The following is a 16095-nucleotide window of genomic DNA, read 5'->3' on the forward strand; positions in this document are numbered from 1 at the left end:
GCACAGGCAACAGGACTATAGCATTCCAGAATAATTTTAATGGTAAAACATGAAACCCTGACCAACTATTACGGTCACGCCAATTAAACTTAACCTGCATTCAACATTAAACTTTAAAAAATATAGTCCCTAGGTAATTCTTAGTACTACAGCATAATTTCTTTAATAAATTCATAAATTCTTTCCCTAGCAGTTATTCTTACACATACAAGAAAACACAGGCAGAAAAAATCTGTAAATAAGTGTGGATAAAAGTAATTTCTTTATACAGTCTAAAAGGAATTGGTGAAAGTTATTTGAAATCTGAACAGTCACAGCATATAATCACAGCCATGTGTTATTTGAACATAAAAGATATTAAGGAATAGAATCATTGAAGAAAAGATGCTGCCAGAATACATGCTGGGAATTTGAACTTTATCCAAAGCACAACTGACTCAGTTCTATTTCACTGAGATCACCCAGAGCATTCCAAAATGAACAGTCATTTTCAAAGTAAGTGTTTTTAGCTTCCTCTATTTATTCTGACAGGCTGAGCACCTCACACTCTAAAGAATTTACAGTTTAGAGCAAAATCTCTCATTAAATGTTATTGCCATTTAGCAGAGCTACAAGCCCTGGTTTACAACTAGAAATCATTGTCTCATCCATGAAAATTTTCCAGGTTTTAGATGAGACAAGAATATTTACAACAAAATAATGTTTTGGTAAACAATATTTTCAAAAAATACAGCAGTCAAAAATCTCAACGCATTACTTGTGTGCTATGTCTGTAAGCCTGAGATGCCTCTTGAGATGCTTTTTTAATTTCAACTGAATTGACATAGGTGTAATGCCTGCATAACATCCAGACCCACTGAGCAGACAAATACAAAGTTCTCTCCTTCTGTAGGTGGAAGATATAAAAGAATATTGATCTGAATCGAACTGTTGCTGTTTTATTTTACACCTTAGCATCTGGTGCTTAATTTCAAGATATGCTGTTTATTTAGCTGGACCAATGACATCTACATTTAATTTCTCTGAAACATTTTAGCAGGAATCGTTACCCTCCTACTTCCGAAATTCTTTCCAATATTTAAACCTAAACCAGGTAATTCTTTTCCACAATTTAAAGGTTTATGTAATTCAAAACTAGTGATTGCAACAACTCTATTACTACTGGAGTAAAAATTTAAATCCGTATGGATTAGAATATATCTCCTAACACTGTCAAAAAACAGACAACTCCAAATACATCAAAAGCTAATATTAATCAAACATGTACACTTCACTAATAAAAAGTGATGTGTAAAATGATAAACAGCTTATGCAGCACACCATCTGTTCACATCATTATGTGCAATGATATTTAACATTTAAAGCAAGAGCAAATATATAAGACATCTTTTTTAAAGCTGTCTCAGAAACAGAACCTCTAAAATGATTGCTTATAGTAGTTTTGTTTAAAAACTAGTACCAAGAAGATTCCTTTTACAACAATAAAAGTATTGATAGGAGATCTGAAGATCGCTATGTTTAAAAGCTCAGTGGGTAAAACTAGCATCATTAAAAAGCAACAACAAAATCAAAATTGTCAACAGGAACTGGGATTTCAGTCACAGAGTCTTCTTGAATATATAAAAGCTAAGTGACAGTAGAAGTGGACACTAGATAGTATCTAGTATCATACCAGAGTTCTAGTATGTTTGTTTGATAGTTTCAGTACATTTTCAGGTATAAATAATTTGACTATACTTTCTTTGTTTCCACTTTAAGCTTTGGCATTGGAGAGATAACTACTGCATTTCATTTGGGTTTGCAAACAAGCTGAAGAAGGTAAATTTTTATGGTCCGTAACACACTCAGATATCCACTACCTGGGCATTTGGTGTTAAGTAAGATCACAGTCTTTGAAACACAACAAAAAATATTTTTGCTTTAGTGGCAAAGTGTTTAGAAGGATGCTCCATAAACCACCTAGCAAAATCAGTTTGTGGACACAGGTTTGTATCTCTCCCTCTTCTTCAACCCAATCTTTAAGCATATTTTCTATGACCTTTCACTGCAAAAAGCAAAGTTCTTCTTTTCTTTCACTTCTTCCACAAAATTTTTTACACTACTTTCTTTCTCTTCAAAAACAGATAAAAATATACAACTATATTATAGAAATAGTTACATGCTATGGGTGGTTCCATGCTGCATCATTGTCAGCTGGTCATTCAACAAGCCAAACATCTATTTCCAGATCTCGGGAAAACCCATGGGACTTAATATTTTTGAAATCCTACTCTGTCATCATATGGTTAAAACTGACCAGAGAAACAGAAGTTACTGGCCCACATTGAGAGGATTTAAGAAATTAATAATGAAATAATATGAATTCACAGAACTTACATTTTCATAAAATAATGTAAATCAAAAATCTGACCTCTCAAGCTGAACTTGTATTTTGGGGGATTTTTTTATTTATGTATGAAAACTTTTTCACCTACATGCCTCCACCTATGTTTCCACCTATATGTCACCTTTTCCACTTTGTATAATTAATGCACATCAGTTTTTAAGATCAGTAGAGTGCTACACGATGGGTAAAGTACGACTTCAGAGAAAGCTGGAGACAAAAATCAGAAAAATTTGTTCAACAGCTAAATTTCCCAGATAATTTACTAGAGATGTACAATACATTGTATTTCAATATCTTGAAATAGTATTACCCTCATGAATTATAACATTACTTTCACATACCATACATGACTTAAACCTGATGCTGAATAGTCAGCGACAGGAGACAGATTGTGCTATTCAGCCTTTGCCCCATATGATGCACCACTGCTTGTCATCTTACAGCTAAAGGCAGTCCATACAAAAGAAAAGCAAGCAAAGTGATGTTTAAGTTAGTGATCAGTATTTAGGGAAGATACAGGTGAACCAGTCTGCAGTTGAAACTGGAGGTACATATAGGTGGTTAATCCAGATAACTTTGGGATACATTTAAGACACTAAATTGTCAGAGAAGACGACCATTAATACTCATCATCACCTCCACATGGTTATCTGGATTCATCCCTTTCTATTGGCTCACTAAACCAGTCATTCACATGCTTGCCATTTAATATGTTTCTGTGGTTATGCAAAATACTTGAGCACAAGCTATTCAATTCCCCAAGATAAAAAACAGTGCACTGTGTCTCTTCTACCCTTTCTACCACTGTGACTACTGCAAATATGTCCTTGATCCCTCCAGCGCCCTCTTGGAGAACACACTACATTTCAGGTCTTTGGGGCTGGCATTCAAGGTGTTTACACATGTTTGAAGCTCCAAAACAGAGACTTCAAACAATGATGACATTCGTCATGCACAAGGAGCTTTGAACACCACCAATGAGAAGTTCTATCCTCAAACACGAGTATTCTCTCAACAGATAATGAAAAAATGTGGAGTACACTGGAGACAAAGACCACGGGGTATCCTCACTATTCTTAATATTGAAGACCATTCTAACTTGATCTTACTGAGCATACAGCAATCTCTAAAACTCACAAACTCAATTAAAATCATGGTATTTTAAGATTATAGAATGATGTGGTCTCCAGTTGGGTAATCTTTTTTCTTTTTTTCTCTCTTTTTTTTTTTTTCTGTGAGAAATAATCTCTACAAGAAAGAGCCCTCCATAAAAAGAATGATATATGAACACCCATGACATCAATAAACTTTTCTGGAACTCTACAAAGATAGAGATGCCTCTTTTCAGGCAACCTTATAATCCTGATAACATGTGGGATATGCACACAGGACTGAGAATGACAACAGTTTAAGAAATGAAGGAAGGAAGTTTAGAAAAGGACAAGGATATGCTAGATACTGTTTTAAAGTAAGTCTGAATGGAAAACAGATAAGTCACTTATGGGTGATATCACAAAATGTACTCTAGCAATAAAGATGAAGATTAAACTTTCGTGAATATGCCCTCCCTCCCTCCAAGAAATGTGCCTATCCATATCTTAAAGAAATTGAAACAGTGCATTATTCTTTACAGTACCCATCTCACACAGAAAATCCTACTGTATAAGTTTGTTCTTTTCAATGTTTGATTATAAAACAGACTCTTCACCATTTAAATGCATGTATCTATCCTACATATGTGAACAAATTTAGGAGAGCAAAGAAGAAATACTATTATTTAAAAATGGAGAATTTTGGAAAAGAGCACTGTTTATGTACCTCCTGGAGATGCAGAGGTAGATTTTATGAATAATGGAACAGGCTGCATGGAAATCCTTCCCCCTGCCCCCCAAAATGTATAACCATGCAATAGGTTGAAAAACTAAAATGAAATAAAATAACCTGTACATTGTAGGATAGCAGATGTATGAGCTGGAAGACATTCATCTGAGCAGCCTTCCCGTAGGAAGGTGCAAAAGAAAAAACATTATCAGACAAAGAGACCTTTACAGATTCTGTTCTATTATTAAATATATATATATCTTAATTTTTTCAATACATGCAGCATCCTAATTCTTCCATTATCAAAACTTTCTGTCAGTGAAAAATGTAATCAGTCATTTTTCATGGTAACTAAGGAGACAAAACCTGATCATTTTGCTCATAGTGACCAAATCAGAGGTGCAACGGTGAATAAATCCACCTTGGAGTTTCAAACACTTCCCAGATCTCTCTTGCCCTCCATTGAACTGCTTGAAAAAACAACCAAAAAATAAGACCAAACGCTATGATACATAGTTACAAGCCCTGGCCTACATACTTTTTTAATAAATCCACCATCTTTATAACCTTAGTACACACTAACCCAATTACAACTGGTACCAGCCAAATAGCATGTAAGTAGTTTTGTAGTCTCAAATGACACTTTTGCATTTCAAGTAACCACGGAGTTGTGCATGTGCCGCTGTTTGAACATGTCACAAATCCACTTGCTTACAGATTTGCCTGGATTGGCGGCTGTAATGCATGGAAGGATATAAAGAAGAGAGAGGCAGGCTCTTCTGAGGGAGTGTTGTGCCTTTTCTCTTTCATCTGCCATGCCAAAAGAGAGGAGCACAGCACGGTGCCCCCACTCAGTGAGGGCAGCAGGATGGGCTGAACCATAAGGTCTCCAGGGCTGCTCCAGCTACGCACCAGACTTTTGCTGCAAGAGATTTAGCAGTGGCAAAGCTGTTGTTTTCTGAGCTGCAGCAGGAACCTGTTCTGTCTCTTCAGATTGCTAAGCCACGCTGTTGAGTAGAGCTTTAGCTTGCATCTCACCATACCCTCACGTAGCACCAGTACTGCTAATCTTCAGCTGCACTTAAGAACATCTATTTCTGATAGAAGCATGGGAATGAAGAGACACCTCAGAACATAAACTCCAGACTCTTTTGTCGTCATGGCAACTGCATCACATAATGTATTTCTTAACATAAAACCAAGCTCCCTCTTGGAACTACTTTGAGTTCTTTTCCTTGTTATTCCAGTTAGACCCAGAACCTTGATAATGTGACCCCACTTTTTCCAATTTTCATCTACGTCTGTATACGACTTGTTTATACCCTTGTTTTTTTTCCTGCTCAAACTGGCAATAATTTAAAGGTCTATTTACTCTATACTTTCCACACACATTACAAGCAGACCAGGTGAGTACAATTTCCTCTCTTGGCTAAATAAGAACTTTAATAATCTATTATAACAAAGAATCTAAGGCGTACATGGAACACAGCTGCTGACCAGCACTTCAAAACCAGCTAGTTTTGATTGGTGGTGGTGGTTCTAATTTTTTGTTTGTTTGTTTTAAATATACGTGACCATTCAAGCTAACTTACAAAGATGGACTACTTTTCACATGCATTTCACCCAATCTACATTTCACCTGTGGAGCTATTAACATATGGCCAATGGCAAATATGACTTTAAATTCAGCAACAAAGTATTTGATCCTAACATAGGTTAAAAACTGTAAAAGCACCAGTCTTTTTTTCAGAAGAGTTGTAAATTTTGCTCAAGTGACCATGCACATATACATGCAAACAGATAAGCATAGCAAGAAAACACAGCTGAACATTCTAAGGGAACTTCGCTTACTTTAATTAAGGGCATTTATAAAACAAATCCAGCCTCACTCGAAAAACTAATTGATTGAAAAATACCAAAATGGTTATTCTGTAGCATCTCATTTTGTCCCATTGAAAATATTGCCAAGAAAGACAAAACAGCAGTAATGTTTCTGTGCAGAACCCAGCGGTTATGTTTGGAGACAGAGTTAAACAAACACACTAAAAGAAAAGCAGCTGACTTGAGGAGTGCTATATATCTCTTACCCATGACAAAGTTTGGAAGGTATAGTCACTTAAAATGAGCATTTTTATCTCAAATTTTTGAATGTTTTGTACCTATACTTGATCTGAAATTTGCTGAAAGTAAGCAACTACTGTCCTCATGAGACCACATTATACAGAACATTTAAGCATCACTCAATTACTTGGACCCATTCCTACTAAAAATAATTGCCTCCATTAATCAGTACCTTGGTACTACTTTGAATCATTTGGCTCAAGTCACATTCCTTAGGAGAGGTTCAATTAACTTTATTGCAGTTGATTGAACTGCAGTGTAATGTAATCAATTAAATTACACTTAGGATGATTTTGTCCAATGGCTTTCAGGTGTGAGAGGTGGCAGTTTTTCATGTGATAACTTCTCCTAGGAATAAAAACAAATTAATTCTGCACATCTGTTTTGCACTCTCACACGCACACCTGAAAATGTTTTTATTTCTGAGGAACCTTCAGAAAAGTATAACACCCAGTGGGTGTATACTGATACGAGGCAGTACAAGGTTGACACCTATACTTGATATTTCAACCTGTTTAGAAGAATGAGTATTTAATGGCCTGGGAATGTCAAAGACGAACAAAAGAAGTCCAGTGGTTGTCTGCGCAGGTCTCTGACCTCTTCTCAATTCTGCACATCCGGAACAGTGATCAGACCATACATTAGACAGGAGGATTGCATCTGGCAACAAGCTTCAGAGGTCCATAGCTAGGAAGACCACAACCTAAGATGCCACCTTTTTTTTCCTCCACCAAATCTTTCTCCTCTTCCCTCTCCACTGACCTGACCGATTCCACAGCAGAGCCAAACATTCCATCTGGCTGGCCAGATACATACAGTGGCTTTTAGGACAGGAGTGGCCTAATTTAATCACCCAGGTTGGATTTGGTTGTACCTAACCTCTTGCCCTAGTTCTATTGTCACTGCATTTATTTGTTACTCTTTGTATCTTTCCAGCATGCACTTACTTTGTAACCCTGAGTTCCACTGGCACCTGACAGTTAGTCCAGCTTGACATTTGCTTCTGTTTTTCTTAAAATAAGCTCCATGATGATAAGCTGCTAGATACTTTTTTTTTTCCCTTTTGCAAATTCCCATGCTTCTCAAAAATATGTTCTAATTTAAAATTCAGTAACATTTAAATGGAGTTTGAAGTGCAACAGAATATTCTAATATTAATTCCAGCTGCTATCATAGCCTATAAGGTATGATACACAGCCAGCTGACCTTTGAGTACCAGAAATAGCAAACCAGAGGTCACCCATATACTAATGAAACATCTCTAGCTTATCAGCCCTTCACAGATGAAAGCATGCACGAAAATCCAAAACTGCTTAACCACTGCAACTGGCAGCTGCTTTCACCTCATATCTCTGACATATCCATTGTCATGCATGTCTGCTGGGGGTGGTTTTGAGGTCAAGAGCAAAAACTGCTTCTTCATGTGAAGAGAATACAGTCCTAGATGCATATTTAGGCTACTGTTCTGTAGTAGAAAAGCAAGTTTAACAGCCTCCTCCCCTCTGCTTTCCCCTGCTGGTTACCCATCCTATACCATCTCTGTGAGGCTCTGCTGGCAAGCTGACTTCAGAGGAAAAGAAAGAGTCTAGTTTTAATCCAGACCACTCCATGGATTGGTTATAGTTGCATGCTTCAGAAGTTCACTTTGAGACCTGCCTGCCAGGCCCAGTGGGAGGAGCAGGTCTGTGTTCATCTGACAAGCCTTGGACAAGCATCCTGTTGGCAGTGCTACATGAGCGTATGCCCCTTTGCACCTGTCAGCTTCTCTGAGATGGTTCTTTTCTGGTCCACACAGAGAACAAAATCCATTTGGGATAGACGGTGATTCTAAGCTAACCTATTGTTGGAGCTGTTCATTAGGAGATTCATTTGTGTAGCACAGAGGGTGTGTGGGGTCAGTAATGAGTAGAAATGTAGAATCATAGTTGGAAGGGTCCAACAAGGATCACTGAGTCCAGCTCTGGGCTCCGCGCAGGACCACCCAAAATTCAGACCATATGTCTGAGAGCACTGCCCAGACACTCCTAGAACTCTGGCAGCTTGGGGCTGTGACCATTGCCCTGGGGAGCCTGTTCCATCCCCATTGCCCTCCGGTGAAGTACTTTTTCCTGATATTCAGCCTGACCTTCCCATGTTGCAACTCCATGGTATTCCCTTGAGTTCTCTCACTGCCACCTGTGAAAGAAGATCAGTGCCTGGCTCTGCACTCCCCTCATAGGGAGCTGTAGGTGGCCACAATACCTCCCCTCAGCCTCCTCAGTTTGGGCTGAGCCAACCAATGACTTCAGTCACACCTCATACGTCTTCCATTTTCAACCCTTCTGCATCTTTGCAGCTCTTCCTTGGACACTCTTTAATAGTTTAATGTCATTTTTGTACTGTGGTGCCCAGAAGTATACATAGTACTCAAGGTGAGGCCACATCAGTGCAGTGTAGAGCAGGACAATCCCTTCCCTCAATTAGCTGGCAGTGCTGGTCCTAGGGCACCCAAGGGTATGGTTTGTTGCTGGCAAAGCTACAGCCTGAGAGCAGCACTCAGCTGCCACACTCTGGCCTATGAAGAGACTATATGTTTCAGACCCTAGTTAAATAATTCTCAACTCCTTACAAAAATATGATGTTGTATTCAACCCTAAAAATATATCCTTTTCAAAATCAGGAGCATGGTGGAATTATGTAAGCACTGAGAAGACAATGGATCTTTATTTGAATTCTGAATGAACCACTTGATAAGTATTTACAATAGGTAAAAGATAGCAGGCTCTGCCCTTCTCTTTTTAAAACTCTGCATACCTACGTTAAAGGCCATTAGGATTCTAAACTACGTATCAAAATACAGATCTGTTCGCTAGTGTTAAAAATGCAGTCTAATATTCCTTTTCCTTTGGTAAGCACACATTATTCTGGCAACACAATTTAAAGTTAAGCATTATGCATGTAATGTAAACTGATTTGTTCATACATTCCGAAGATTGTCAGCTAAAGCCTTTACAGAGATTATACAGATATATTGACAGAATGTGTTATCATCAAGTATAGATAATCTGTATGTCCTCCTCCTACAAACAGTCATTTTCCAGAAAATGCATCTGCACTGGTAAGAATAAAAAACTACTGCTCCTTTAGTTTTCTTTAAGTAGGAATGCCTAATCTTATAGCATATAGAAGTAAATATTTCTTAAAGTCATATTAGAATTCACTGTATTCTGCCTTAATTTCAGAATTGCTTCTCAGTTTTTTTACAGGACATGCATCATGTTCTTAAAACTCACAAAATTAGAATAAAATACAGTAAAACATTTCTGTCTCAAAGTGAAACTTGTAGACAATTATTTTGTCCTTCACAGATTCAGACAAAAGAATAAAATAATAATAATAAAAAAAGCTAATATTCCTTGGTCAGATATGCAATACACTGCCTTTATGAAAGACCACAAATAGTGGAAACAGAAACCTTAACAAGATGAGCTCCAGCTTGATTAGAAGCACACTCATAGTAAAGACACACAGTGCTTCATAGTAAAGTACATTTTATTTGAAGTCTGTCTACAATAATTTATGTTGGGAAAGGAGCATGTTTTTACATGTTAATACTTAGTATACATTATTATCTCTATGGGCAGGTTTTCTTAATTTGTTAAGCTATCAAGTCCATGGGCAATACTAAGTTTTGCACCATTTGTTGTTACAAGACCACTGCATCATTTGACTGTTGTTTGCCCAGTCAAATCATGCAGCTGACCTAAACTATAGGAAGACATCCTTTCAGTCAGCAAAGCCCTGCTTTAATTAACTTTATCCAAATACTCACTGACTTCAATAGCCATACTGACTAACTATAATACAGTCTATGCCTGTGGACCTCAGTGCTAATGGACTGAGCTATTCAAACTGTAGTAACTGATGCAAATTAACCAAGCAATTTGCAGGGTTTGGGTCTGGATGGAAAACACTCCTTAGGGTCTAAATAGTTTGGGAAAGAGCAGCCAAGGCAATCGCTGCACCAACATCAAGTTCCATCATATTTCTAACCATCCGCCCATGGTTAAATATAAAGGAAACCTATCCTAAAAGCTTTTAGTAACAAAAATAATTTAGGTTGATAAATACTTGTACAGAAACAGAAGTTTATATCCATTGACTTATCTGAATATTAGCAAAAAAAAAAAAAAAAAAAAAAGAGCTGAAATACCTGTACCTTTTTTCACTTTACATTTTCTTTCATCTAAGTAAAAATTTATTTCAAGTGAACATCTTTGACAGATTACTTAATACAAACATGAGGGTCTGCATCAAAATTGCTATGCAGTCCCAATTCTGCCTAAGACTCACTTTGTGATCTTTAGGTCGATACTTCAGTTTAAGAGCCTCAAAAAGAGGAAAACAACTAATCCACCATAACATATCTATAACTAAGTACTTAACCTACCTACATAACCAAGGCTCAATTGATGGAGGTGAAGAATTAACAGATTTGATTAGGAAGCACAGCATGTTATGAAAAACAATACTGCATGATCCTCTGGTATCTACCTTTGCAGAGGAGTGTCAGAATTCACTAGGTACGTTCACAAGGCTAACAATAGAAATCCTACTCATTCTTCACTTTAGAAGGGTATTAGTGTCTATCTGTAACTATAAGACAGCAACACATACATAGAGTGCTACAAACATTAACAAAACAGAAACTCAGAATCATCAAAAGACAACTTTTCAGTTCTCTTTAAAGAAAACAAACTTGTTTATAGGAGCAACTCTGTTAAGTCATGATGAGTCTTTCTATTACCACCTCAAAGAAGTAAAGTCTGAATTTACTTACTATGCACAGTGTCACTTTTTTAATAATCTCCAACAAAAATGTAAACACAAAAACCTTCTACACTGAGACAGAATGATTTACTTCAGTTTGTGAACAACCATCTTGGAAGTACAACAGCAGACTCCACAGAGCATTCTGTCACAGTGGATAAGAATCACCAACAAACCTTTCATTAACTTTGATTTTATTTGTAAATACTTGGATGTAAAAATCTATTTTTACTGATCTGATGACTCATGGAGCATGAGGAAATTTTCTGGCCTTTAAAGCAGCTCCACCTAGCCTACACAGAATGCCAGTCCTGAGGCAGCATCCTTGCAAGTAAAAAGGCAAAACCAGTAGAGCAGTTTCTGCCTTATACATTGCTTCGAGTCTGTGGATGCCTGAAGTGGCAATAAGATGATGCAGCCTGTCTTTTAGAAACATTTACTTCACAGCAGTGTGGTCAAATTCTGCACCAAAACAAGTGGGAAGCATTTCATTGGAAAGGTTTGTTTTTTGTTTTTTGTTTTTTCTTTTTTTTTTTCTTTTTTTTTTTTTTTTTCTACCTAGGCATCCAAAAGGAACACAAAACTGCCCTCCTCTTTCTTTCAACACCTAAAGTTAGCAACAGAATTGCCTGCTTCACAAACAGAAGTTGGCTGTGCAATGCATTGGATGAATCAGTGCTGTTACGCACTGACATTTTAGGAACACAGTGTAGCTGTAAAACCATATAAAAATGTAGCAATTCATCAGAAGCATATTATCCAAATAGGCATGCCACAGAACTGAACATGGACATGAAAGAGAGAGAGACAAATGAAGCACTAGTGAAAATACCACCTTTTCTATTAGAGAATTCCAGCCTCACCTGCAGCAAGAGTAATTTTGCAGGATTGTTATCAATTTTATTTTCTGTGCATAAAATTAAAACAACCCAAACCATTCACAGACAGCAAAAGCCAGATAAAGCAAGGAAGGACCGATCAGAAAAGGAGCGTAGGGAATTTGCACAACAAAGGAAGAACAGCCAAGGATAATGCTGCCGTACACTAAAGAGCAATGGCTATATACTTCCAGAAATAAGGAAGAGTTTAACTTGCAGTTAAACACCAAACATCATCTAAGCCCCTTCAGATTTCAATTGCTTTGTAACCAAGAGTTCTAGAATTTAACCTGTCAAATAAGTTCTTATGCAAGGATCTAACAGCTTAAAGGAACTGAGGAAAGAGCCAATAGAAACATTTGTCTTTGCCCAAAGAGGTGGTGGAAGCCCTGTTCACTGGAGACATTCAAGGTCAGGCTGGACAGGGCTCTGAGCAACCTGATCTAGTGTAGGGGTTCCTGTTCATTGCAGGGGAGTTGGACTAGATGATCTTTAAGCGTTTCTTCCAACTCAAATGATTCTATAGTACTATGATTCTGTGAAAAGTATTTTATTTCCCCAAAGTCATAACTGTCAAAAGCTGTTAGATGCCTAGGCAATTTGCATACTACTCTTGATAGTAAGATGTACACCTTCATTGTGACTGGAGCTCAGATTCCTTAAGTACTTAGCACTTGTGCCCCACTTAAAAGGGGATAAAACTTTACACAAGATGTTGGGATGATTCCTGTGAACACTTGATTAAGCAAAAGCTTAATCCCAAACTGTAATCAGAGAAGGGTCAGACAAACACTCCCTCCTGGACAGCAATACAGATGGCAGCAATACAGGTTACGCACCACAACTTGAGCACATTCCTGAGTGCTGAACTGCCTGTTGGGCTGCTAAATCCTGCTTGGCAGGCATCTGCAAGGGCACTCCCAGCCAGAGCCCCTGAAGGGCCTGGAAATCAGCATGGGCCAGGGACCACTTCCAGAAGTCACTATGGATGTAGCTGCCTTGATTTGGAGGCTAATCCTAGCTGTACAACAGTGCATTGTTCCACATCAGTGACTACCCAGGTCAGAAAACTCTTAATACTTGAATTTTCTAGCGAATGTGAATTTTAGCTAGAGTGCTATCTGGGGAAGAGAACATCAAGTAAACCCAGTAGTTACCAGTTTCATTTCACAGCTAGCAATAACAATTTCTTTAATGATATGTTGTTCACATGTCTCTGAAGTATGACACAATCAGATGGAAACAGAGCTGTGAGAAAGAGTTACAAGCACAATCATAAGTATGACTTTAAGGCATCAATTGGCTCTTTTTGAACACTACCTTTTCACCAGCCTCTCAGCTCTTTGCTTAATTGCCTCAATTACAGTTGCGTCGCAACAGATTTTTCTCCAAATACCTTGACCTAAATCGGTTTGTCCCAGTTACTGACATTGGCAAGTTATTTTGGCAAGTGTAATGTTTGCAATTTCAGGGTATCTTAATACATATTCTATTGATTTCCAGGATTTTTGTTTAAACTGAAAGGAAGACAGGCATGAAAAATCAGATTTAGATCCTCAAGTTTGCCCATGTTATCAGGAAAGGTTCAGTTCCAGGAAACTTGCTGTAAAAAAATAACTTTAGTGTATTTTGCTCACTAATATGTACCCCAAATCCTGCATGGGCAGCACTGATAGAGTTGCCCACATCTATAGCAGAATGTCTTCTGCTACTGGTTTCAGTACTGCATGCTTGTCTATCTTCCTATCACTTCAGGATGGAAGGAATTATTGACTCCCGAGAGTTTACGAAATTAAAGATATTTTCAGATGTTCTAAATACTTGCTATCTGAAATAGTTACATGATCAATTGTTAATAACGTACAGTTGCCCTCACAGATTTATATATATATATGTAAATATATATATAACGTGTAGTTACCAGTAGGAGTGCATTTCTTACTGAAGAAGCTTAATTTTTTTGAGAGAAATAGAGAGAAAAATGTAGGTGTGCACTTGACAGTGTACAGATCTACTAGAAATAACTAAGCTAATAGGCATAAAACCAAGAAAAACTGCAGTGTTTAGAGGCAGCAATTTAAAAATAAACAAAGAAAGCAGGCAAAATATGCCATTAATTAGTTTTTAATATTTTCTAAGTGAGGAAGAGCAGCTACAATTTGATACAGCCTTTACTCCATCAAATGGCTGATATTGGAACAACAGACAAGGGCTGCATCAAAACAATACTGAAGGGCAATGAACTGGGAAAATAATTCAGTCTTGTCAACAACACACTGACTCCGATTTTAACATCATATCAACAGAAAGCTTATAAGCAATTTTGTTCATGTTTACTTGGCACTTCTTTCCCAGTGTTTTTAGTCAGAAAGAAAGAGTTGGAAATTTTATGCTTCTGGGGAGATGAAATCTCATTATTTAATTCAGAAACTCACTCTTCAAATCTGGAAAAAAACAAATTATAAACTGCAGGTCTTGCATGTCAAGATTAGGTTGAAAATTTAGGGTTTTCTTTAATGCTTGTGCTGCCTCTACGGACTTGATGTCCTCACCTTTGGGAATCCCCACAATGACCATTTAATGTGCTAATGCTCTTGCTCATCCTTCCCATATACAACTCCATCTACCCCAATGACTCCATTCTTTTGCTTGTGATCGTAAGCCACTGTGTGCCCTTCATCCTTTTAACTCTTTACAATATAGTTAGAGGACACACCTAGGACATAGAGAATAATTCCCAAGGTATCTGACAGTACTGCATTAGAAGCACCTGAGCTATCGCCAAGCAATCTGGCATGCGTAAATAAAGCAGAGTGACTCCATGCAGAGACTTGAGCCTGAATCCTGGAAGAAATGCAGTCATACCAGCATGGTGCTGCCTGCAGGCTAATTAGTACAGCAACGACAGGATTTTGTCAGTTCTGGCTTCAGAGCTATGGCCGTTCAATGCCAGCTCAAGGCCTTCTCTGCACAGGCCATGCACAGCATTAACAAACACTCCCACAGTGTTTGCATTAAGTGTACTGGGACCATGCTCAGGGCTGACATACAGAGATTGCTGTTGAAGGTGCTAACTGTAATTTTCAAAATGTAACCAAAATCAATATGATTTTGTACATTATTGATTAGAATATTCTCATAACATAATGTAAGGGATTAATTAAATAAGGCATTCAGTAGTTATCCCTTGGCAGTTGAAAGACACAGGTGTGATTACTCGGTTGCAAAGATTTCACCTCTTACTTGCTCAGAATTCTGATCTTGCAGAGAGAGGAAGGACTCACCCTGTCATGCTGTGACCAGATTTTTCCTAGACTTCCAAAGAAAATATTTATAGAGCAGTTACTCTAAAGAGTCTTGACCCTGACTCCTCACTATGACTTGCAAATGAAGCTGCTCAGCTCAGAAAGAGTGACAACTACCAAAATCCACTTTCTGCTTTCCCTGCATACTCATATTTTGAGAAGAGGAGTCAAAGATATAATTAGACATGAAGCTCCTGGTCATTAATGGAGTAAAATTACTCTTCCCCCATGCAATCCATATTTTCAACTTAAAAGACGCTTTAATTAAGATAGCACATCTGAAAAGAGACATCTCAGAGCAGGCCTTCATTTAGCTAACACAGTTTTTAGTTGTTTTCTGATATACAAGTGCTGAATATTCTTTTTCCTACAGTGAGGTACCTACATGGTATCTACTTCATCTTCAGCTTAGTATTTTTCTGTTTTATAAGTGTTTTTCGAACTGTTATAATGTTTTAGACATACACCCTTGCTAAGTGATAATTTTCTGTGTGAAAGACTCTCAGAATTTGGATTTGTTGTATTTGCTTCTTACATTGCTCATGATATAGATTTTTTTTTTAAGTGGTACTCTTAGTTCTGTTGCACTCTTTCAGTGCAATTACTTGGCAAGCCACGGCACAATTTAAACATAACAGAAGATGACTGTATCAGATCTTTAGCACATACAGTCAGTTTCCAATACTGGAACTGGCAAATTACTTTTAGGAAGTAACACTTGGATTCTGGCATAATTATTTCCTGCAACAACAGGAACAATTATATCCCCCTGAAG

At 37.6% G+C, this 16095-nt stretch overlaps 1 protein-coding gene across 1 annotated transcript in view; it reads right to left on the reverse strand.

Moving 5' to 3' along the window:
- SHANK2 (SH3 and multiple ankyrin repeat domains 2) overlaps positions 1-16095 on the reverse strand; it is a 372036-nt gene that overhangs the window by 42650 nt on the left and 313291 nt on the right. The gene's annotated exons all lie outside the window — the stretch shown is intronic.

This window comes from Lagopus muta, chromosome 6 (genome assembly GCF_023343835.1).
Source record: "Lagopus muta isolate bLagMut1 chromosome 6, bLagMut1 primary, whole genome shotgun sequence".
NCBI lineage: Eukaryota > Metazoa > Chordata > Aves > Galliformes > Phasianidae > Lagopus > Lagopus muta.